The sequence below is a fragment of the Bradysia coprophila genome, unplaced genomic scaffold (assembly GCF_014529535.1).
Source record: "Bradysia coprophila strain Holo2 unplaced genomic scaffold, BU_Bcop_v1 contig_232, whole genome shotgun sequence".
NCBI classification, from domain to species: Eukaryota; Metazoa; Arthropoda; class Insecta; order Diptera; family Sciaridae; genus Bradysia; species Bradysia coprophila.
Genome location: NW_023503493.1, coordinates 19,280,603 through 19,307,994, shown reverse-complemented (window position 1 = coordinate 19,307,994; position 27,392 = coordinate 19,280,603). Strand labels below are relative to the sequence as shown.

At 31.8% G+C, this 27,392-nt stretch overlaps 1 protein-coding gene across 7 annotated transcripts in view; it reads right to left on the bottom strand.

Moving 5' to 3' along the window:
• LOC119075844 (neural-cadherin) overlaps positions 1-27,392 on the bottom strand; it is a 280,539-nt gene that overhangs the window by 52,196 nt on the left and 200,951 nt on the right. The window lies entirely within an intron of this gene.

The window sequence follows — 27,392 nt, the reverse complement described above, 5'->3', positions numbered from 1 at the left end:
GATGTGTGTTGAATATGGAACAAAAGAGTGTCGAATTCCACAGAACTAACTGAGAAGTACGTGGTTTTAAAATAATCTGCTTTTGATGTGTTTAATGGGAACATTATTGAAAACGTTAACTAAAATAATGATTGTAGAAATGCTGAGAAATTCAAGTATATGGAGCGAGAAATGCTGTCAAGATTTCGTTACCATTCGTTTAAATGAATCGATTTGAAAATTCTATGACCTGTAATATAATTTGGCATTATATAGTGTATACCATCTCTGTGTACAAACATCAAACAAGCATTCTACGAATACAAACAATTGTATTTACATAAATTTCGACGACATTTCCACTGCGGAAAACTTTACTTCTTTAACGGAATTTTACCGAAAATGCTAAAGAGGTAAAAATAATTTTCGTTCATTTATTTTAATGTTTATACATTGTCTTAGCATTGGAAAGTTTCGGCTAAATTTAATTATCCACAAAAATCTCGACAAGAAAGAACAATTCCAACAAATCAACATTAACTTGTGTTGAAAACTTTCTTCTGCGTTGTTGATTTGGTTATTTTTTTTTTTCGTTCGTTATTCCAGAAACATGTATGAATGAACCTAAACAGATACCATTTCCAGCGTGTATTTTCTTTCGTTTTTTCATATATATGTGTAAGGATGTTTATAACTTCGGCAAGTGATATATTCGTGAAATATCATTCCCTCCATATTATAGTGAAAGAAAATCCTTTTTCACATAAGAATCTATTTTCTTCGCAATTTTTCTTCTAGAAGTAAGTTTACGGTCTGTCTGGTAGAACTATTATAAACACACCGTTCTCTGGTATTTCGCATTTGTTGTGTTTGTAGGATAGATATTTTCACCATTGTTAAAAGGGTTTATTTCGTATATGTACGTAAGTGGGAAACTATAAAAGTGAAACAAAATTCTAGTTCTTTACGTTACCATAAATTGTGACTTCGGATAGACAATAATTGATTTATTCTTCTGAAATACAAAATTTTAATGAGACTGTTGCGTTTGTTGAATTTTAAAACCGATTCAATGGCATTTTGAGGGTAATTTATAGTGTAATGTACAGTCTTCGTTTGAAATGGTACGGTTTTATCAATAAATTGAATCAATGCAACGACATCGCTGCTATTTTATCTGATTAAAATGGTCGAATTAATCGAATGTAATACATTTCAACTCGTGAAGCAGACTCTTCTAACATTCTGTGATGTTTTTTTTCTTTAAATGAAAATAGCTGCACTAACATAACTTATAGGACATGTACGTAGGCCACCATTCTGTGATGTTAGTATTTATTTGAGTTCCCAGAAAGTGCAGTGCTTTCTATCCACGGTAGAATAAGATCGTAGGATAAGTCAATTCCTGTGCTGAATCTATTTCTAATATAATTTTTGAGCTTAGGAATCTTATTGAGGTCAGATCTCAGTTTGAATTATGATTTAGACAAGACACATTGGAAATTATATCCTTTCTGTATGATTACAATAAATTACAATAAAATTTTTACCAAAATGAAATGGAATTCAAAAGAACCAATCAGTTTTAAAAAAAATTGCTCTTACACTACTTTCACCAGGTGGAAAACTATTCTAGTTTGGGGCTTGCCCTTGCATTTCAAAATAAAGTTTCTATTTTATGAAAGAATCACCACTATCCCACTGTTATATCTCATTTCCTTTAGACTATTACTACCATTTCTGTTTCGAATGTATCGAGCGCAATGATTTTAATTTAAGTATCACAGACAGTATTACAGCAACCAATGATCAAGCACAAAAAAAACGAGAATTTATTCCACAATAGTCTTAGTCATTCTGACTGTCTTTAAATCTGAAAATTGGTATACGTTTCGTGACTTCGTTCGCATCATTGTATATACGTATATTCTTTACGTTTCATAGTCTTTATATTTTCCATCTATAATTTCCCAGCTAAAATGAAATTCAACCGCAAACTTTATATGCTCCATTTAACTTCAAATCATCCTGAGCTAACTGTAATTTTCCTTTGGCACATTATGGCTCAACAAAAGCGTGTACACAGATAAATAGTGCCATTACAAGTAATTTGTTTTTCTTCAAATAAAGATAACAATGTGTATGCTAGAATTATCTTCCCGTTTCGAAATATTTATAATGCAAAAAGTGACGATGCTGTCGTGCGACTAAAATGAAATTCGTGGTTTTTCTATAGATACCGTTCTTCTTCTCATTTTTTTTGCACACAATCTTAATCTCATGGCGCGAAATTTAATTTTAAATTAAAGTAAGTAATGTACCGTTAACATATATAAAAATATCCAATTCAACTAGGGAGGAATCTTTCTTCTTCTACTTGTTTGATAGATCGATTTTTTTTAGGTTATTTTCTTGCTTATCATTAACATTATTTATTTCCATGTTTGTTACATGGATGGTTGGCATTATATATACCGTGTGAATGTGGCTTCATACATTTTTTTCATCCAAAATGTACAGTGAGCTTTGCGGCGTGTGTTTATGTGTATTTTGTTTGATAAATAATGCCTGGATGCTGTTAAGAATAATAAATTGACATCATTAACACTTGACAGACGAAAAGGAGAGGAAGGGGCGTCATTTTGACGCACACATCTAATTTTGTAATAAAATTTAGCTTTTGTTATTTATTACCCACATTGGATGGCATAAGCTTTAAATCTGAAGTGCTCACACGAATCAATGTTCCAGTGTGTGTGTTGTTGGATCTGCTTCTGTGTGGATGTGATATTAGTCTGGGTGAATAAATACGGAAACGGAAAACCTTGACATTTGGTGTGTTTCCACCGTATACACAAATTTTGTTGTTGTAAACAACAGAGAAACTTCGATAAATTTCAGATGATAAATTTGCCATGACGAAACTATATTCATAATTTAACATTCATTGATGTGATTATGATGACTTCACATTACATCGTTAATTTTGCAGTCACTATTGCCCTCCTTTCGTTTGATGAATTATGAATTACAAAAAAACTTGTATCACAAGCCTTGGGCGATATTACGCTGAATAGTACTCAGCGTTGAAAGTGGTCTCATCAAGTCGGCTAAAACTTCAGTTTTTAAAATAGGTGAATGAATGAATGAATAAATTAATATAAGGGTTCTCAAACATTTTACACACCAGTGACTCGGTATCATTTTAATTATACTTCTCCTTTTCAACTTTTCTGTGTGAAAAATTGTAAATTAGATCTGAACGATACATTTTTCCATGAATATTTCTTCATATGAACCTGCTCTAAAACAAAAACCTAACATAAAATAATACGTAAATATTTCAGCTTCAACCCCCTCTATGTTGCATACAGCCACTTTAAGCGGAAAATATCAACATATTTGTCAATAAAGTGTCTATAAGAGCGAGTACATGCAAACAATGTTTTCAATAAATCAATAATAACTAGAAATTGCTTTTAACGTGACACGCAATTTCAAACAGTGAAATTGATCATAAAAAATAGAATGCGTCGTGAATAAAAAGCTTTATAGTTCGAGTCAACATAAATATTCGCACTACCTAAAAGGGGAAATATGGCGAACAAGTGCTAGCGAACTGTTCGCTGCGAACACAAGATATATGAAAGGTTATCGCGATAAACCAACGATAAAAGGCTGTTTTACCAAATGAAAGGTTTCCAGCACTAGCCGGAGGAAAAACGTTTTATCGATATAAAAGAACGACGAATGGAAAACGATTTACTTATTCTTTCGTCTCATAAGCAATTAAAAACGAACTGTAGCCATCCTGTCCGTCAAAAGCTCTGGCAGACTTTCTAATAGAAAAACTCATGCTAAACTGATTAAGTAAATAAATTTTCGAGAAAGGAAGTTACTTTAAATCTTACTTCAATGAAAAAGCTCTGATAAAGATCTTATTCAAAGCAACATATGCCATGGTTACATTTCTGCCATTTCCCATTGAAAACAACTTTATTCATGAACAGAACCCTGAAACGTTCGTATAAAATATTGTGTTCTGATACAGTAGAGAATGTTAGCAGTGGTGATTACAAATGATATCTACTCCGGTAGCAACGATACTAAATTCCACTGATTCAAACACGTCCACTCAAACGGAGATATTTATTGAGAATAAACAGAAAATATTACAGAGAATTTAAGGCTATTGTTCATTTAGCAATTTATCTGTAGGCATTTCAGGTGGGGGTATTTTCAGAAATCCCAAACCTCCTGGTTAAGGACGCAACATTGTTGATTCAACAATAAAGACTAAATCAGTTTTGTTTTATTATCTCAGCTGTTGCCCAAAATTAAAGTTTGAAAAGGATATTTTGATGATTTATTCGTAGTTGTCCTCGTCTCCGAGCGTTATGTATGTATCCTTAGCCCGTTGCCAAATTATAACGCTAAAAAACCCTCTGAATTTGTTTTCAGTTTCGCTACAGGCAAGATGATTTTTCCTACGTTCGCTTTCTATGCAACACTTACTGAGTAAGTCTTACTCGTAGATATTCTAATAGTCCGTTGCCAATTCGCAACGTTAAATATGTCGAATGTCGTATTTTTGTGAAATTCGCAAATTCGAATTTGCGAAATTTAGACCACGGGCACATTGTGATCGAAACGTATTTAAGTATGAACTCAATTAAACATTGATTCCAATACAACCCCTCAATGTTATCACCTCTTCTAGAGATGTCCTACACTAGAAAGTTTTAATTTAATTTTTAGTCGAAACTATTTCTGAGCGACTAACAGATATTTCTCCTCATATTATTAAATTTTTACGTGGTTACATAATGACAATGATAATTATTTTTATTATTAAAATTGCTGCATCGTAGCCACTTGTTTCATTCAATACACTCTTTCACAAAGTTACAGCGTAAGCTTTATGATTGTTTGTTTAATCAGCTAATTTAATAATAAAATATTTATCACGCAAACAACCAAAATAACAATCGAAAAACAAATTTAGCGAAAATTTTAGCTGACTTCGTATTCTAATTCTATTTTACTTAATTTTTTTTCTTTGTTTTCTCTGCTTCTCTGGTTCATTGTTTTCGCTCAACAAAGTTTACGAGTCTGAAAGAAAAACATGGAACCGAATCGAAAAATCTTTAAACAATTTTCAATTTCAATGTATTTATGTTGGCAAAAAATATGTTTCGACTTCGAAAACACACATTTTGAAGTGCTTTTATGTTATCTTCAAGCTTTTTTCCCTATTAGAAACAAAAACGTTTGTACACAATACAAAACCGGGGGTAAACACTGTATACATAGCCCCGCTGGCTGTGTATCATTTACATTTTGTATTTATAAGTTGTTCGGGGTAAGAAACACAGAATTCATAACATGTGTATCTATCATCTTGTGCACATCACATTGGTTTAAATAATATGAAAAATTGTGTATATATCATGTCGTTCATGACACTGCAAATGTTTCATATTTCTTTATATTTATCTATACTGTTATGACATAACATACAAGAATTTATAGATAATCTTAGGTGAAAAGTAAATTCGAAAGTCGGAAGCAATTTATCAAAAGGAAAAAAAAAGAAATATTTCACCGAACCAATTCTGACGCACAATTTCATAGCGCCACCAACGATGTCCATAGTTGCCGTCTCACAAAAAAACAAATAACAATCGACGAATAATTTAGATGATCAATGAACTCGAAAAAAATCATTTTATCAATTTATAAATCAAAATGGAACCTGTCCATGACAAGTTCATGTGACTTAAATTATTTCACATCATTGAGTCCAAAGTGATTTTCATGTTACTGGTTATTAGGTTTGCTTGTGATGGGAATGTGTAGTTCCTTTTTTTGTGTCCATCAACAAAACAAGGACATAAATTGTCAATAAAGTGCGAGAAGCAAATAGGTGTAGGAGATTGTAACAAAGAAAACGTAAATCATAAATTTTCATTTTTATAGCTCGGAAATGTGTTCGATAAGAAACGATTTTTGCACTTGCTGAATTCAAGTTGGATCGAAGATTGTGAATGGTATTCAATAAATTATCGGAATTGATTATTAACACACACAAGCATTTTTCGTGAAGTCACGATGTGAAGATTGTCGCAATTTGGTGTTCATTGGTTAGAGATTTTTCTTTTGTACATGAGTTGCTTTAAAAAAGTTATATGAAAGCAAACATAATGCCATGATTGAATCAGAATTAAGGGGCGATGTGAATCATGTGCAAGCGTTAGTGAAAATGGTTTTTCAGAATCACACGTTTTCATACACAATTCTACGAAATTTTACGAACTTACAGCTTGTATAGATTTCATCATCGATATAATATAAGGGAGATTGACGCACACGAAGAACGAAAATTGGAAATATATCACACACACAACGACACAAAATTTTAATCACAACACAAAATAAAGCGAAGGGACTGGGACGTTAAAAAGTACATTAAAAAAGTAGAGTGACAATAAGATTTTCAAATATTTGTATGACTTTATTCTGCGCGCTTTCGTAGAACGTAAATTACGTCACACATACATTCATACATTCTTTCCGCACAAACGTTCTTTGTGTTTGCTTACCTACCTTAAATTATATCGATGGATTTCATCGTACTTAGAAACTCAGATAGTCAACAAAGAGAATGCACTATGCATGATCTAATTGCAGCATAATTATTTATGGCTATCTGAATTAATAGAATACTAACTATCATAATCTTTAAAATCACCTGCAAAACTGAGATCAGTCAGCTTAAAGGGATTATAATTACTCAATCAAAGGAAACGCATATCAAACGAAAGTCCGTGTACTCCGATCGAATTTTCTATGTATTAAAGATTTTGCCTACATTATAATATCCTACGCTCGGTCGTGAAGACGCTTAAACTATAATCTCCTGCATAAAAGTGCAAACTTTCTGCTTGAATCTATGAATACATAATTCACAAACCATCCATCTAGTTGTTTCATTACTGAATGAATAAAATAGTGGAGAGTCGAACGAAATTATTCTGAAAATCTCAGATGTGTTACTTAAGGCGGGTCACAGTGTAGACTGTTAAATAATATATTTAAAAAATGATGCTGTGAATCTAATCAGAAAAATTATTCGACCTAACGAATAACATAAATTAATAAGAGGGAAAAAAGTCAGTTGCTTTTTTGCTGAACTTGTTCATTGCAAATAATAAAGTTGTTGAACATTAAGTTAGTTAGAGAGTTAGTCTCTACAGTTGAGATAAAAATTTTATTTTGAAATTCGGTTTCAATTTCAACTTGATGTTGATTTATTACACCAACAATTTTCACACTTTCAACAAAACAATTCCAATTGCACTCAACGTGGAAACGAAAATTATTAAATAAAAGTTCAAAAAGTTTTAAATTATCCGAATAAATGGCAACTTTAATTACAAAAATGCATATTCACAATTTCACTGAAAACTCCAGTGAAATCAAATTGAAATACCTTTTTAACAACCTTCTACGTAAATACACAAAAACCAACTTTCTCCAATGAAACGAATAATAATGTTTACAAAATTCCAAGCCGCAATTTCAAAATAATTAACAATGAAAGTTCTATGATATCATTATTTTTTCCACATCTATACGTAAAATAGCAACATATAAGTTGATTTCATTTCACCCTCAAGTTTCACACACTTTGTCGGATTTCGTTCAGTTATATACACAGATGTACACACATACAACACACATATTACGATTCTTCTCTGCACATACGGAATATAAATTACAATAAATTTCAACACAAAATGAATTCCAGAGAAAATGAATAATAGTTTTCATTCACAGAAAATTACTTAGCATTAAACTATATGGGGATGTGGTATACACAATTCCATATACATATTATATAGAGACAGATACATATTTGCTGCCACATACAATATTGCCGTGCTGCGCAAACAATAATAAATTTGATATCCCAAAAAGTTTGTTCGAATTTCCACATCATTTAGTCGGAATTTCGTAGCGTATATAAATATAAATATCTCTGTGTTAACTACATTTATATCCAAGTATACCTCTTCTCATCTCATCTCATTTTTTCGTATTAGATCTGGGAATATTTTCCTATACATAAATGCGAGATGCGAGGAAGTAAACTCTTCCTTTCCGCTGTTTCATTTTTTTTTTGAATTGTGGAAGAAAACGTGCCCCTTCCCTCCTCATACATGAGAGAACGAGAATCAAAATGAATGAATGAAATAAACAAAGCACAGTTATGGAATTGAAACAAAACTCTGGCAGAGTAGAAAAAATAAATTCTTTTTCACCAGAACCCATAGCATCTCTTCTTCCATTACCATATTATTGTATTTATTATATCGAATGACATTGTATACCATTCCTGTTCTGTAATGCTTCCCCTTGTTTTTTTTTTTTGGCATTATTACTTTCATATGCTGTATTAAGAACAAAACAAAAGGATTAGCAATTTCATATAAAATATAAATCTTTGTTCTTCCCTTTTGTTTACCGGTTGAAGTTGAAGCGATTTTTGTGTTTGTTTTTTTCTTTTAGAATGTGAATTTTATTATCCTTTTTCTTAATTTGAAAAGGAAGCGAAAAAAAAGAAAAGAAATAAAAAATTGAAAAAATAGACCGGTTGCAGTTGAAATATTTAAGTCGCTAAAGTTTTTATGGCGAATTTCGAGAGAGAGCGCACACGTTCAGTCCCGAAAAAGGAAATAAAAACGTAAACCGATTTCTGTGTTCACTTTAAAACAGCCAGAATGACTCCCGCTTTATTACATATTTTCGTAATGGATTTCTCATATATCGGTACCATGTACCAGTCAATGTTTTAAAAACTTCATCTACGACGAGAAATTGTTCAATAATATAATAAAAAATGCTCGTATACAGCGGTTGGCAATTTAATGACATGGGTTTAAATTGAAAAAACAATGGAGTCTCAGTGCTACTGCTCCTTTTATACACAACCCTATCAATATAATGGCAACTGGCTTAACTAGCAAAGTTTTGCGGAAAAACATTTTCGTCTCTAACTAGTATATACAGTAAACGGGGAGATTATAATTAAAAAAGTGAATAAATAAAGCTACATAATGATGAAATAATATTCCAAAACTAAAGTTTAAATACACCATTTGATGGTCCCTCTCTGTATTGCGATCCCACCATAAAGTTGTTGTGTGAAAAGCAACTGAAATGTTTGATGTTTCGTTAGAGATTTTAAAGTTTTCCGCAAAAACTGTTCATCACAACAAAATGTATAAAACCGAATCACTAATATGAAAATATATGGTTTGCATATAATGTGAAAACATGTTTTATGACTCCGTATACAACACCGGGGATGGATGAACAAATGGATGGCTCGGTCGGAATGGAATTTTAGAGTGGTAAGGCACATAAAAATAATAAAAAGTACGACTGTTTCTGTCGGTGACAGTGTTTTATATAGTGCGATAAAATAAAGTTATAAAGAATTTGCTGCTGTAACACTGCCACATGATAAACATTTTAGTACAGTAATATAGTCGAAAGCGTTTGTGGTCGATATTGAAGTGAATTTCCTTGAAATTATTATTTAAAAGAGCGAATACTAGGAAATTTGAATGTTACAGATTTGTAGCGTATGTCTGACAACGGCAGATAGTAAAACGACATTCCATTTCTTAGGTTCTGTATCCGGATGGCCTATTTTTACAATTGAATTGAAAAGCCGATGTGTTTTTACTTAAATGATATATTTGTGAATTGAATTTATATTTTCTATGAACGTTTTCGTCGATTCACAAAGAATTTTATGTTATTAAATCAATGCGCTTGTTGCTACTGCTTAGAAATAAAACTTCATGAAAAAAAGAACAAAATCGGTGATCATGTTTTTCATCAGTTATTTATTGCCAAACAGTCTAACTCTAAATCAATGACCTTACATTACCGTTGGCAGTAGTTAACCATTTACTAATCTGTTACATCTGTAAGTCATAAGAGGAAATTGTCATGCGTTTGATGATATATGCTGTATTGGCTTTATCATACTTTTTCCTCTGTAAAGGAACTTTTCCCAGATTAGTTCCAATTATGAACTTATATAACACAGTGACGCAACATTTCTGTCGTGTAATTGAAGTGGCGGTATAGTTGTTTTTATATCAAACTTTGAACCTATTAAATCCACCGAATCATTTCTGAAGCACCCTATATTCCTTAATTCCACTTTGTAGTTTCTGTTCTGCTGCACTAAAGTTCAGATTCTCATCAAAAACGTCATTTGTCGGTAAAGGACAAAGTTGCTTTGTCTCCGAAATCGTACCAAGACATCCGTATTATTATATCGTATCTAGAGAAACCACTTCAATTGACTCTTCACAAAGTCCTCGACAAAGTCTTGTACCGGTGTCACAAACATTAATATGATGCAACGAAATTTAAATTTTGTGTATAATTCGGCTTATCAACCGTAAGACAACACGTTGTAGAGTTAATATGGTGGAATTTGTTCTGAGTTCTATTTTGATTTTGGAAAACATTCGTTCGCCTCTAATTAAATAGTTGAGTAATATACAAACACCTTACATGAAGTCATTGTTGAGAATACGCTTCATGAACAGTTGAGGTAATTAAATTAATAAAATAGAACTTGTACATTTAAAATGAATGATCTAGTCCGGCGTATACTACGCCATGGGATTGTTATACAGCATACTATTGTATGTGAATTATTTAAAGATATCATATAACCCGAGAAAGCCAATATATCCTGCGTAAATCATGCTCAGCATCCTACAAGGCTAACATTTTTATCTGTCCCATACACTATTAATGATTTATTTGAATGGGCTGGGGCCACCCACAAAATTTCACTACACAACAACACCGAAAAACCATTCACCATACCCTCTTCTCTTTTGTACGTGAATTTGCTGATGTTTGTCTATGTATAGTAAAAAGGAGAACCATTGCGTACGAGATTCATAAAAAAAATTGTACCAAATAAAACACAATCCACAATCCAATACATAATATATACATCACATTTCAACAATATATATATTGTGCATTTATCTTTACAATTTCGTGTAATGTAGGTTTTTGGGCACTATATAGAATATTCTCTCTTTTTTCTGGTTTTATTGGAACTCATATTTTATTTATAGTCACATCCGACATCAACACCACATCCGTTTCGCCGGTTTTCTATCTACGGTTTACAGGATAAGTTGAAAATTAAAAATCGAACGATCGGTAAATAAAATATAATTTGGATATTGGATACAACAACGACAAAATCCGAATATATTACAAATTCAAATTATTTTTTGTATTATGGAAGCCGATATTTTATTACTTTGTGTGGAAATTATGAGACAATGGGAGTATATTCAGTGGATCCCAAAAAAAAAAGATTCCATAATTTCATTTTCTATTTATTTTTTGTCATTTCAAATATACAATATTGAATAAAAAATTGTCAAAACAACGCTCTCTCTATTGAACGATGCATATAAATATAGAAAATACGAAAACGAAAAACCTTTCACGAAAACCGTTTCAACTCAATATTTTATCCTCCGTTATATGTTATTTATTTATGCAATTTCAGTTTACAATGAACGAAGATCGTTGTAAATTTTCTAGTACAATAACATCGTGAAAAAAAGCACAAAAAGAAGAACGGTTATGGAAAAATAATTTTAAAAAAATATTCGAAGGAATGGAATAAAATTTAAAATATTTTTCTATACGCTCCACCACGTTAGAAATAAATTTTTAAATTCGCAAACATGATAAAAGAGTGTTGAACGTACATCGAACTGAATCCAGCTGAAAGATGTGACGATAATATGTTTTGAAAGATCTGTAATACAAATATGCAAAGAAAACATTCTAACTGAAATCGGTTAATCGAATGGATGTGAAACGAATTTTGTGAGTAGATAATGTAGTTTTATAGGGGTAAACTACTATTTTGAAAATCTTTTAATTTTGTAAGGATTAGTTAAGCCGAATTCAAAATATTCGAATATTATCATACGGAAGCTGATTATTCCGCTGATGATTATAATAGTTATTTATACTTCACAATTAAAAAAAAAACATTTCCATTCAGGGGATCTACGTACCTATTCACTTTCCAAGTAGAGAGTTTGACGCTTGACAAAATTTAGCTACCCTCTCAATACGTAACTTTGTAGCATAATAAACTAAATCATTAGACACAAAAGTCATTAGTGTCAGGAATTGTATCGCCTATGGAAAAGAGTGGGAACATTATCAAGAAGGGGAAGAACGAGAAATGAATCGAAGGAAACAATCTAAGAGAGTGATAATTGTACAATCGAACGGAAAATATAGAAATGTATCGAACGAGAAGCTCGGGGGATCGCAACCCTAATTGTGGTCGTTTTATTGTAAAGTAGAAGTTGTGACAATTAGATACGAAAAAAGATAAGATCTGGCCTGGCTAGTGTTCTCATATATAGCAGACACTAATTAAATAAATAAATAAGGAAGAGACTATTGGCACCGGGTGCCAATAATATTTTTATAATACTGTGGCTAATGGCACCGGGTGCCAATAGTCTCTTTATTATACTAATGCTAATCGCACCCGGTGCCATTAGCCACAGTAATATAAAGAGACTATTGGCACCCGGTGCCATTAGCCACAGTATTATAAAAAGACAATTGGCACCCGGAAAAATTAAAAATTGAATAAAAAATCCAGACATTTTGAAAATTAAACTTGTTTTGGACACAATTCTAGGGAATTCATATTTTTACAAAATGTAAGGTAAAGGCTGATTGTTCGATCCTGAGGAACTCATCGTTTTACAAAATGTAACGTAAAGGTAGTTTGTTCGATCTTAGGGAATTCGTCCTTTTACGAAATTTAACGTAAAGGCGGATTGTTTGATCCCGAGGAATTCATCCTTTTACGAAATGTAACGTAAAGGTATCGAACAGTCCGCCTTTACATTACATATCTCAGTACGATGAATTCCCTAAGATCGATGAAACTACCTTTACGTTAAATTTCGTAAAAGGAATAATTCCTCAGGATTGAACAAACCGCCTTTACGTTAAATTTCGTAGAAAGATGAATTCCCTAGTATTCTACAAAACGCATTTGCGTTATATTTCGTAAAGGGATTAATTCCCTAGTATGGAACAACCCGTCTTTACGTTACATTTCGTAAACTGATTAATTCCTTAGGATCGAACAATCCGCCTCTACGTTAAATTTCGTAAAACGACAAGTTCCCTAAGATCGACCAAACTACCTTTACGTTACATTTCGTAAGAGGATTTATTCCTTAGGATCAACAATCCGCCTTTACCTTAAATTTCGTAAGAGGACGAATTCCCAAAGATCGAACCAACTACCCTTACGTTACATTTTGTAAAAATATGGATTCCCTAGTATTGTGTAAAGTTTAGTTTTCAAAATATTCGGATTTTTTATTCAGATTTAAATTTTTCCGGTGCCAATAATCTCTCTATAATACTGTGACTAATGGCACCAGGTGCCAATAGTCTCTTTATAATACTGTGGCTAATGGCACCGGGTGCGATTAGCATTAGTATAATAAAGAGACTATTGGCACCTGGTGCCATTAGGCACAGTATAATAAAGAGACTATTGGCACCAGGTGCCATTAGCCACAGTATTATAAAGAGACTATTGGCACCCGGTGCCAATAGCATATTCGAATAAATAATTAAGTAAAAGATGTTATATCAAGCAATATCAAGCATTCTTTAAACGAAAGAAGTAGCAGATTTGATGGTTATACTGTGACACACTTGTTGTTTGTAAAATGTCAAAATCATCAAAAAATTCTTTTATAAACGATGAAACCCTTTGACAACATTTTGTAACAAAAAAGTTTATATTCGCGGCCTGGTTTTCATCGATATTAAAACATTTTTATGAAATTAAAAATTTATTAGCATCTGGAATTCGTTTCTATTTTATTTTGTCTTTTGTATTCGGCGTACAAATTTAATTTGTTTTATAAAGCAAAAACCAATATTAAATTCCACCGAAATCCATACTTCATGTAGTGTATGTAGTTTGAATGCAGGACGAGTCACGAGATCGAATAAATAATTCATAAATATTTGTGATTATGTGTGTCATAGCTCGTAAGCTCGTAATATACATTATTTTTCTATTTCAATTCTTCTTTCATAAACATTATTTCTATAATCATAACTGATGTATCATGGCATTGTACGCGATTCTCAAAAAAAAAAAATTCATGCATAGCATTTACATTAAATATGAAACTCGGATTAAAACTGTGATGCGAAATCGACGTATAGTTAGATACCCGAAACAATTTTTCTATCTTGGGAAAATCATCATTCGAAAGTCATTTGAATAGTAATTGAAATTGCATAGTTGAAGAAATCATCATCGCTCCTAGTGATATTAGCCAGTAAGTGGACGATGATCTTAACAAATTGATAGGCTTTTGTTCTTTATATAAAATCTTGCTGTTCGTACAAATTAAGCATCGAGCTTATGTCACACAGTCAAATTATGCAGACCATTTCGGGTACAAAAAAGCTTTACATTTTTCAGAACATAAAAAAATGCGCGTCTGAACACCAGCTTGACAAATTTTGTATGCGTATTGTACAGCCTGTCCTGTATACGTGACACTGAACGAACTGGCAAAAAATATATAAATTTTTTACACATTTTTCATTTTCAGTTATGAGAATGCGAGGATTGCGATCCATTTTACATTTATTTTTTAAAATTCGCACTCACGCGATATCACAACGATTTGTTTATGCATGCATGTCTGAATTTTTCTCCTTTTTTTATATATATTATACGAGTATAAAGCGTTCAGAATCTGGAATATGCTTTTTCAATATTTATACAGGGAAGAAACACTTAGATGAGAAAGGTTCTTTTCTCTGTGCGAAAGCTCATGCATGTTCAATGCTCATCAAACCAAGAGCACTAAGAATTCCAATGATTTTATTAAGTCAAGCGTATTCTTTGCATACTAATGCATTCGAATGAATGACTAGAGAATCGTATTTTTGAGTTAAGTACACGAAATGTTTTAGAAATTTGCCCGTTTCATAAAATGTAAATTTGCGCTAGAATTAACCAGCAGCTGAAATGGTTGTATTGACAGTTCGCATTCACTTGTACAGCAAATTCAATTCAAATAAGGAAAGTTTACCTATTGAAGAATACCGTATGACTGGTCGCCATTATTAACTACGGAATAAATGAGGTAGCGATTAAGACAAAACTCCCTCTCTAAAGCAGGTGGTCATCTGTAGCACCTTCGAATTATAACTGGAGCTACGCGATATTCATATAAAAAAAGTATTTCTTGAAAATAAATGAATTGAATTGAATCTGCTATTATTCTCTTAATTTAAACAAATAAAGTAAAAGATTTTTCATTAAAGCCCAGGCAATACTTTAACGAACAAAGAGATACGTTTAATCGCTAAACGCTTGCCCTTTCGGAAGAACTCTACAGGATCATTATCTTTTCATCTTTTAAGTTGTTGTTGGAGGGTTCATAAAATTCGAAACAATAAAAATGTAAAATTATTACAACTGGCTAATAAAACTACTGTTTCCTGTAACGATGTTTATTAAGCTTTTCATTTAACATTTATGGACACACTAAAAAATGTTTAATTGTTTTAGTTTGCTGAAGTTTTCAGTGATTTCTAAGTACTTTATTCATATCTTCTATCATTAATTACGTTTGTCGGAATGAATAGTAAGTAGTGGTATGTTAGCTTGTCTTCTTTCATTCGTTCGAACTTTAGTTTTGTTAAGGATATGACTTTTTAAATCGGGCAAATATGCATAAACATCTTTCCAGTATCCAGCATTAAGTAGATGCTCGAGAAATTTTCTTCTTTTCGAAATAGTTTGCATTGAACGAACCTATACAAGAATGAATTCTCATAAATAATATGATGTGAAAATCATCGACATCGACTTAACACGCTATGAAATGCTTTATGCAAAAGGGGTGGTATGCATTTTAAACATTCAACGCTAAACCCTACCATACACATCCTATTTCTCGAATGGTAAATTTTAAAATTCGATCAAATAACAGAATTTCAAAACATTCAAAGAATGGAAACTTCAAAAGAACTTCCGAGTCAAGTCAAGGTGAATTGAATCGGTCTGTATATGTGTGTCTGTCGGCCTGTGTATAAATCGTAACGTTGTTCAAAATATACAGAAAATTTCATCAGAATTCGATATTACAAAGCTGAATGTAAAAACCTTGTTATCATTATTCCGACGTTATCGGATTAAACATAAAGGTTACGCTATTCCAATGCTGTATGTTGTCCATTCAGTGATTTGTCCATCAATGTAACGAACAGATGCAGCATGTAAAATATGTACTTCTTCGAAATTAAGGGAATTTTTTATCAACTACTCAGATGTTAAATTAAAATTAATACTTTTAAAAAAATATTTGCCATTATCTAAGCGATTTGCTTAGTGCGAAAACCGAATTCACTTATTGTGTCTTTTTGACAAAAAATTAAATCGTTCAATTCGTTTCAACCAATCAAAACGTTGTAAAGCAATCTAGATTGTATCTTTTTCTGCGGTTCTTAAATCTACAAAAACCTGTGGTTGTATCATCGTTTGCCGTTCCTCCAGTTTACGTAAAATTGTCCTCGTTTCTTACCTGCAAATAGACGAAGAAAAATTTGTGGTGAGTAGGTTCTCAATTTAAACACCATCGTCAATCAGTCATAAATTTATGACTAATTGACGATGAGAAAAAGTAAATTAATTTCGGAACTAAAATTTACTTTAATTCCAGCAAGCTCCAACCCATCCCAATTAATTATTGTGGAGGAAATATTGTCTATATGAGATAGAAAAAAAATTGAACCTGATAGCTTTTCACCCCCCAACTATATATAGTACGATATCGCCTCTAAAGCAAAAAAAAGTTTTGCTTTTTATATAACAAGATAAATATACCATTCCGTTCTGGAAACATTTTCTTTTTTTTACGGATTCTGAGAATATATAGAGGTGTAGTGTATACAATGGATAATGTTGTATGCTTGACTCTATATATACATAAGCAAGCCTATGCTTCACATAATATGATACTATAAAGTGAAATGTACACTTTTAGGGTTCAACACATAATACACACACATACGTATATGTATATACTTTGACTAAAAATCAGGTTTATACCATAAATATGTCAAAGGGAATATAAATTTTAAGTAAAATAGAAAATTTAATTGAAATTTTTTTTTAAAGGGGGTAAGGATTCACAAATTACTTCCTTAAAAGCATTGTAGGATTTATAATTCACATCGAAATCCCTTTTTGAATGTTAATAAATATAAATGTGAAATTGATGATTGTACCAACCAACATTAAGTATAACACACACCAAATATAGTTAGATATGAAAATGAATAAATTTCCACATTACGTTACATTGTCAGCGATTTCGGTAATATGAGGGTAGACAGCGGGAAAAGTAGCGGTTAGCCAGATTATAGCTTTAAGGAATAAAGTGTCAAAATTATTTCTAATACATTGCCAAAACTTTTAGCAAATCCCTGATTTTGGTGTGATAACATCGAAAACAATATAAAACCCTCATAAGTATATATATATATATAGATACAACATGCATTAGCTGTACACACGTTATTTACCAACGAGTAGCCCTTTTGTTGTTAATACTGTTCTCGTACTTTGCTTGTGCTAATTGAAATACTTAAACTGTATCCATTTCACCCGACACTGATTACTCTCTTGTAATTTCAGCTCGGTGACTACATACAAAAGCTTTCCCAAATTTCCCGTCTCATTCGTTCGTCTTTGTTTACTGATTTTATCATCGTCAGAGAAATTGTATCGTACTGACCGCAGAGACTCTCGTACGAGACGCAACATTGTACGATTACATCATTTTGCTTTATACGATAACAAAATAACCAACAGTCAACTGTGTTTCTCATATGTATAGTAATACAAAATCAGAAACATTCAAATAGAGTTGAGGTTTCCATAAATGAATTTCAGTCTTATTGAAATTTCCAATTGAAACCGTATATATAGACAATCAGCTCTACAAATTAATTGTGAACCAATTAATGTTAACACTTTTGAGACAAAATGCAACTAAATTCAATTGAACCGCTCTGGCACTGAGTGTGTTTCGTATATTTAAATCATAAAGTTAATTAGAAATTATTATCAGCGCAGGAACTGAAAATGCTACACATCAGTTCTCTTCATCTTTATCTCAAATTTATAATGCAATTTTGGAATGAGATGAATTTTTTGCGATTATATTAACTGACACGCTAATTGGTTCTAGCGGAATATATTTGTTAAACTACTTTGCTGTTCATTTGAACAAAATTGACGGAAAAGAAAATTGTATTTGAAGTTCGCTCTGCATCTTTACTACTGCATTCTGCTCTTAATATTAAATTAGTCACGTTTCAAGTACCGAAGTACAAGTAGATGGTACATACGTACGTTGTACTTCAACGGACAACCAATTTAAATATGTAACACGTTCCGTATACTGCGAAACAAATTTTAAGCTTTATTTCGTAAGGGTCGTTTCACTTTTTTTCAACCGTCTCATGTACGAAACATTACCGTTGGCGACACGTTCACGCAAATAAATATCCTTTCATGGTATAAAACGAAAATCTACTGACCAAAATGTTATTAAATTTATTTCTCAAACATCAAACGTGATTGCTCGGCATAACTCAAAAAGGGTTAACTGTATGAAATGTGATACTCCAATATGGTTATAAATAATCCACAGTTTGAACCTAACACAATATTGAAATTTTGGGAATTTGTCCTTTTTAAAATTTCCTTAGGCACACCAAACACTTTGCAGAAGAACCGAGGCGAATATGTCTACGAATGGTGGAGATTGTAAAATTGTAATATTGAATATTCGAAACAGACAAGGGAATCGAAATGAAACGGAAAAAGCAATATCGGAAGTTATGAACCACACCTTCCCTGTTAGAAAATGAAATATTTTGCGAATAGAACGATAACACAGCATGGAAATTCGGTACGAAATTTCATTTTCTTTTCATATAATTCATTCCCAATGTCAACAGAGTCAAAAGAAAATGTTGATTTTATTGTAAATCTGTTGTAACGACGATCGAAATAAACTGAATGGCCCTTTCAAATGAATTCTATTTGTTTAAGAGTTAATTTACAGAATGAATACTCAAAATAATACACTTTTGTTTGCTGAAGAAAGGGTTGCATGTTATACAATAAAGTCGATGTCACGCTTAAAATCATAATTACAGAACTATTAAATGCCACATCTTGTATACTCAAATCATGATTACCAAACTATTTTGTGAGAAGCTAAGTAAGAGTAAGTGACGTCTTCCGCAATGTATGTCAAATCTAATTCTTGCTTTTGTAAAAGATAAAACTTGCTTCAGGTTGAAATAACAATTTCCGTGACAACACAATCTATCGACCTATCAATTTCATATCATTTTTCCACTTCCATTTAACAATATTGTTACTGCAATTATTCATGTTCCATTGAATGAGATTGAAATATGCATGTAACACTCCACGTTATTGATAAAGTTTTCAACAGAAACAGCACAAAGCTAGCTCAATTTTAAAGACGTTGTGTGATAACAACAAACTTTTTAAGAATGGAAAACGAACACACACAAAATCGCTGTGTAATGTGTTGACATTTTTCTTCGTTTTTTTTCTTAAAAAATAGAATCGATTAAATTGAAAATGAAAGAAATAAAAAAAAATAATTTGAGGAGTATCCTTGGGGATTTTTCGAGGCAGTCAAGACATTTTCATTTTATTATTATAGAACAGCACGAAAGCGATTTAATAACACTAGAAAAAGGACTAAACATTCAATTTGTGAAAGAAAAAAAAACGTTTGGGGCAATGTGGTGTGTTCTTTACCGATGAACATTTTTATCTTACGCAGACAATTTGCAGAATTAAATTTTCGACTTTCTCATATCATTTTCGTTGTCGAAAGCATAGAAGCGGAGGTAGCATAAGATATTTATTTTCGGTTGATGTAAGTAAGATTTTCTAAGCTCAATGGTAAATATTACACAATCAACTTTTCCATATTGGCTTCAGTTTTTGAAGAAAAAAAAGTTTTGAAAAAATGACTTAAAGTCTTGAGATGTCTTGGTTGAGGATTTCTACTGAGTTGGAAATGAATTACGCACAATTGGTGGATCATGGGCTCCACATTCAATGTAAGATAGTACTTATATTACAACACTTTGGCTGTAGTTCAATATGGGACTCATATGCAAATAGAACTCTTATATATTTCCCTGCCAGTATTTTACATTTACGACATTACTTCACGTAAGAGTTGAAAAACTGATATAACTTTTCTCGAAAGACAATACGAGAAAAAGTAACTACAAAAGAGTTGCATGCGTAGGAAAATGACAGATGACGAATGAGTGACGTTTTCTCTAAATATTTCTAGAATTCACTTTTTTGATTTGTTGATCTTAAACTAAGGCTTGGTTTCTACTTACAAAACCACTTAGATTTGCCTCAGTTTAGCTAAACCACACATCTTTTCTATTGTTTAAAGAGTAAACGGAGAGAAACCAGAGTGCTTTTTTCCTAAGTGGAAATCAAGACTAAATATTGAGCATAATGTGATATTTTAGGATTTATCTTTACGGATTGCATAAAAATTATACCGTTAAATTCAACGATTCAACCGAACGCAATAGTTTCGTGCTACCATCAATTACTGTGTATCATTAATTTCTTAGCATTAGCAATACGTCGCCGTGACAGCGTACTATGGCTACTTATCAATGCTGTGTATGCTATTCAAAACGAAAATCCGCTTTAATTATTGTGTTAGTTGTCAGATTTAATTTTTTTTTTGCCAAAAAAAGCTTGATTATGTGAACAATCCAGCTTAACGCTTTGGCTTTGTGATAAACCATTTGCGGTTGAACACAATATATATAAAATGCTAGCCACACAAAGGCACAACATCATATAATTTAATTCGCATAAACAACGTCAATATGTATATTTTTGTGGGAAAAGATTTACAAAAAAGAAATATGGAAAATAAGGACCGACAAGGAAGAACATTTACGTATACAAAGGTTTTTGGAATTTTCCCCAACAATATTGAACAAATCTAAACGAAACGACCAACTTTTTTCGGGGCGAATGTATAAACACAATTTGCTAGTGATAATAGGATAATCCATATTACTTTGCGGCAGAAAGCTTTTTTGCAAACTTTTATTAATCTTTCAAAGTATTCACGTTTTATCTTTAAAAATATGTATAACATGCACATATTCTCGGTTGCGTACAAAATTCGTTACATATAAATATCCCTGATATAATAAGAAGAGCATCACTCGTAAAAAAAGAAGAATAAGAAAGAAATCCGTGATAACGTATTTGCTCCAATACCGAAAGAAAAGATACTAAAAATTCTAAGTTTATGAATCCTTACGCTGTAATCTTAAAAAAAGGAAAATGGAAAAGGAATTTAATTATAAGGAAAACAACTTTGCAAAATATTATACACTGCTATAAGGTGTACATGTCTGTTCTTTGAACATGTTACTCTGACATTTTAGTAAATGAAAATCGAGGATATGTAACGCTGCGCTGTTACAAAAATATTATGCAACGATAAAAAACAGACCATTTTCGAATATGTACTTATATTCACAAATTTTGAATTTCTCACATAATGCACCCATATATCTCCAACATAAACATAATTCCATTTCAATAGCACTGAATATTATTTTACTATTTCAATGTACTCGAGTGGATATATACGGAAAAATCGGAAAATGTCACACATCAAGAAACTTTTATTTCGAAACAGGGAAAATTGCATCTGAAAACCACTGGAGCAGTGTATCGGTTTAATTTCGAATAAAAAGATTTTCTCCAATCTGGTTCCGTATACAAAATGTAGTATATGGATGAAATATGCATGTGAAATGGGTAAAATAATTTTTTTTTCTACTGTACAACAAAAAAGAATAATTTCTTCGTCTTTGGTTTTTCGAGCATTTTATTATGCACTCCACTCTCATTTCGGGTTCGAAATTCCAAATTCTGGTTTACCACATTCAATAATCATGGTTGGTTGGTTTCCTTTCGGTTGAAATGTTTGTAGACAACCGATATGGTATGTTGAGAAAAATTCGATTTGAATTAACTTGGGACACATATTCGACGGAGAGTTGCAGAATTGATGCCACTTTAAGTTACATTTTTCAAATCGAAATGCGTTTTACGAAACAGGGGTGAAAATATTGAGGTTGTTTCGTTGTTTGTAAAAGTTTAATAAAAAGGATTGCGTTGAGCATGTGGTTTGTCTTCAAATTGTACACAAATAAGACGGTTAGTAGCCTTTTGTTCACAATTTCTGAACCTTTAATCCATACTAATAACTGTTTGTTTTACATGCATAACAATGTATACGGTGGGGCTGAACATTTTTTTTTTCGACAAGTCAATGTACATGCCATTTTTTCATGATTATGAAAGGACATCACCTCACGATTACTTTAAGCCCAAATTTAAAATATTTTATCGGGAGTTTCCAGAAAAAATTGTTTTCTCCCAGAGCTGTTCAACTTTGATGAGCTCTGTTGGGCGTCTATCTTTTCATTCCAGCCTCCTTTCATTTCGTCATAAGCTGATCTGTAACCATTCAAAATATACCAAATTTATCATAGGCTACTAAAAAAATACAACTGTGGTGATACCCAATACGTGTCAATGTCGAATTTCTCGAAATTTTTATATGAAAAATTACAACAGCTGAAATTCGGAGTAATTTTGTGTAATTTTTAAATTCTGTTAATTAATTATGCTTTCCTTTCAGAAAATACCACGAAAATCACCGAATTCGACGTTTTTAATTTTTCATTTAAAAATTTCGAGAAATTCTACATTGGTTATATTGGTATATTGGGTATCACCATCACCGCAGTTGTATATTTTAGTAACCTATGATAAATTTGGTATATTTTGAATGATTGCATATCAGCCTATGACGAAATAACTAAAGGAGGCTGGAACGAGAAGATAGACGCCCACCAGAGCTCATTAAAGTACAGTTACAGGTACAACTCTAGGAAAAAACAATTTTTTCTGGAAACTGTCCCGATAAAATGTTTTAAATTTGGGCTTAAAGTAATCGTGAGGCGATGTCCTTTCATAATCATAAAAATAAAATTTCATGTAATATTGACTTGTCGAAAAAAAAATTATTCAGCCCCACCGTGATGTACGTTAGATAAAAAAAAACTTTCTTAAACTTATTTTTTGTTTAAGCAAATTTATGGGTCACGATTCATTATTTTCCTACGACAAAAAGTCCCTGAATATTTCAACATTTTCGACGACGTTTAGTTTAATCAACTTCTTCGTTTCCTTTTTTTCTGTTTGATTAATAAAACATAAATTAACAAGAAAACATTCAAACAAACTTTTATATTTAACGATTAGCAGACATACATTGCGTCGAGTCAGAGATTTTATCCGTACTCATTAATTTACGGTAAAAAGTACACTAATGGATATTGCGGTCATGTACACATTTAAAAAAAAATTAATTGAAAGCGATCCCTAATCGAGCATGAAACGGTTTACGTTTATCCGTCTCCAAAAATGGTAATGCGGTAGGTATACCTTTCAAAATAATTTAATTGGAAAAAAGAACACGTTCAAGTTTTAATTCAGAACATCATTCATATGACACATTTGCGCTCATTTTTGTGTACCATACCCTCAAATGTATACAAACCATACCTTGCATATGCAGTAAAAAAATGTAATTTTGAATTTTCAGAATTATGATAAACTTCCCTTTGTTTGAGCTAAAATAAATGATGTTTACATTAAAACTTTATTAATCTCCAAGGATTTTTTCATCTCATTTTTTTCCAGAAATGTTTGCTTTTCGTCATTCTACTAAGGATATGATATGATGACGTTGAACATTTCAATGAGAAACAAGACTCTTCATTCTTCATACACAATACACAGAAATTTAAAATAAATTTATGCGAAGCCAAGAACATATTTTAGTCGTCAAAATGTACCCAAAACAATATGCAAATAAAAAAAAGTTATTTAAACAGAGTTATGTTATTTATCTCGGATACATATACGACTACCCGAGTACTTATGCGCAAAGTATATATATATATGGGTATGTTTATAGAATGGGATAATGTAGTCATCGAAATGAATTGTAGAGCAAAAGAAAAAAAAAACAGAAAGAAATGTAAAACAATTCTAAATTCCACATTCGAATCAATTCCATTCGCAAATCCTTCCATTTATTTTTTTTGTTTTGAATTATTTATACAAGGAGAAGATTACCAATGCTTTTGTTTTTGTTACATGAGATTTAGTGACTGTGACACTTAGTGTATTTTACACAACAATAAAGAGCATAACAAACACATATTTATCCTCTATACCGTCGAAAAGCTGGATTTGCGATTTTCTGTCAACAATAGAAAATATTGATGGGGAGCTGGTGCCTACCACAATTTAAAAAAATATAAACGAAAATCATGATCTGGCGAATGAAATATTTCTGAATGAAATTTATTTGCGCATTTTTTATGTCCAAAAGCTCAAAATTTTTATTTCATAGAGGTCGTTCCACATAATTGCCCAAACGGTCCTGATAAAAGTAAACCAGGCAGAGAACACTAATTACAAGACAATGTGAATAATGTTTGGCAATAAGACGACAAAGACTTGTTCTGTAAAAACAAGTCTGACCTTATCAATCAATATAGTCCTTGAGGTCGAATTTAACTCGATAAATACATAAGACGATAAACACTCCACAATACCATAAATCAAGTTAAGGTTCTAATTATAATGGAATTAGTGTGTCATCTTCAAGAATCTGTTGTGACTGCCATAAATTAATAACCGTTTGTGTTAAATAGAACAACATACAATCTATGTACACTGCAAAGTACACTATCACTGAATTCGAGGTAAATGATAATCGTAAATCAATTACAGTATCTTATACTCTTGACTCAATTAAGGAACATCATGTTTAGATGGAATTTAGAGTACCTATCGTATTTTGAGCCACTTAACCGTCACGTAAGACATTATCCCATTACGTGATATATGGAACGGAGTGTGAGAGATCTACAACATCAAAAACAACAACAACAACAAAAATGCAAAGCGTACATAAACAACCACCCCACTGAAACCATTATTGAGTTTAACATCAAACTGGCGAATGGTGACAATCATTTACTACAGAGCAAGCATATGTAGACGACACCGTACACGCTTTGAATGAACATAAAGTTTGGTCGTTTGAAAGTTTTTTTTTAACTGCACAATATTTTATTGGAAGAGCTTAAAATTGCATTGTAAGAACAGTTCTTGGAGGTTGGTCCGGAAGGTTGTAAATCGAAACTTCTCTTGTTTCTCTTGGAATCAACAATATTGTTCGTGTTCGTGTTAGTTAATGTTTGTTTGGCGGCAGCTTGTGTGCTTTACATTTCAACTCAACTTATAAATTGTACAATGTCGGGGGTGTTTGCGGTGCTGTAAATTCAAATGTCAAAGGGATGTAGTGTAAGGATAATCCTTGCAAAAAGAAAAAAAAATCATATTACAAAATGGCAGAGTTTCATTTGGCCAGTTGGCTGAAAAATGTGAACGAAGTTAAAGTAGCGACTGTATATCGATTGTACACGGGGGTCTGCTTAAGTAGATTTGAATCTTTTCTTCGCCAAAGACATCGTTAACTGAAATTGATATTTATTTCGTCAAAAATTAAATGTTTGTTCCTTTGACGTAATCTGACTAAGATTTATTGCTAGAAACCTGATGTCTCACAAGAGAAAGATGGAGAGTTGTCCCTATTATTCGTACGACTTAATTTTATTAAATTTCCTGTATAAATTCGTCCGTTTGATCTTTTATAGAAAAATAAATTTTATCAAATTCGAGGTAAAGATAACGCAAAACACAAAACACAAGGAAAATTAATCCCTTCTAATTTACATGCTACTCGAGTTTCAATATCCGATAACATTATTAAATAAATAATTCATCGTCTCAATTTATTGAATGGTACACCGACAACCGTCCCTATCTGACAGAGTTTTCAATAACGTAATAATTTCCACGAATTGAATATCATTTCTTCGAAATATCATTTCATTGAAGTTTGTTAAATGTATTAAAACAATTACGACATTGTACTCTCAATATCACAATAACAAATATTGAAAGAAATCCAAATTGATCGAAAAATCTAACTAGCTTTGACCTAATTATTATTGAACGTCTGCCTCTTGCAATAATGTTTGTTGAAATATGACTGAGAACACAATTTGACATGAAAATAACAAAAGCTTCATCTACGAAAATATTTTCTTTTCCACTTTGCTTGTGCAAAAGTGGATGTAGAGGCCTCTTTGACTATGTCGAATAGAAAAACATTGATGAAAATGGAATTGTGCAGACATAACTTTATCATTTCAACGTTTTACTTATATTCTTAACTGGTGTTTGCACTTATGCCAACTTAACACACATTTACGAATTAAAATAACAATGTCAGCCTGAAGTGGATGATAAAACTCATAAAGTTCTCTGCTAAGTATTGTTGGAAAAAGTTTAATTATTTCGCGGTAGAACTCATTGAAAGCTAAAACGGTAGAATAGTAAACCAAACGTTCTATAAATTGTTTAGTCAATTCAGTGGTCAAATTATCAATTTTAGTCTCATGAAAGCAAGCATGACTCATGCTGCATGAGTTTTGTACGAGTACACTAAAGATAACATCGGATCAAATTTATCTTAAATCTTTTTTAATATACTTGAGGGTTGCTTTAAATATATGGCCTGTTCAGTCTTCCGTAAAATTATTATATTTTCTGAGCTTTATCCTTTTCGATTCTTTTTTGTGGGTTAAACATGCTTGAGTTCAATAATAAAAGATTTAACAAATTTCGCAATAAATAAATATTACATTTTCTTCAGACACAATGTTACATTTTGGAATATGATGAATATGCTGCTCTTTGATCTCTCTTTTCGTTATATTAAAAATATTCAAAGAACCTGCGATTTTGGAATGTTAGACCGAAGCAAGTCCCCGTTAAAGTTGTGAATTAATATTTTTAAATTGAAAATTGAGTAAGAACTTTTTGTGATACAGTTCATAAGACGAACGTTATATTGTGAGCATTTCTTTTGTATGGAGTAGGTACTCCATTTGTTTGATATCTTTATTATGGGATCTGTAAATCCATAATAAGTTAA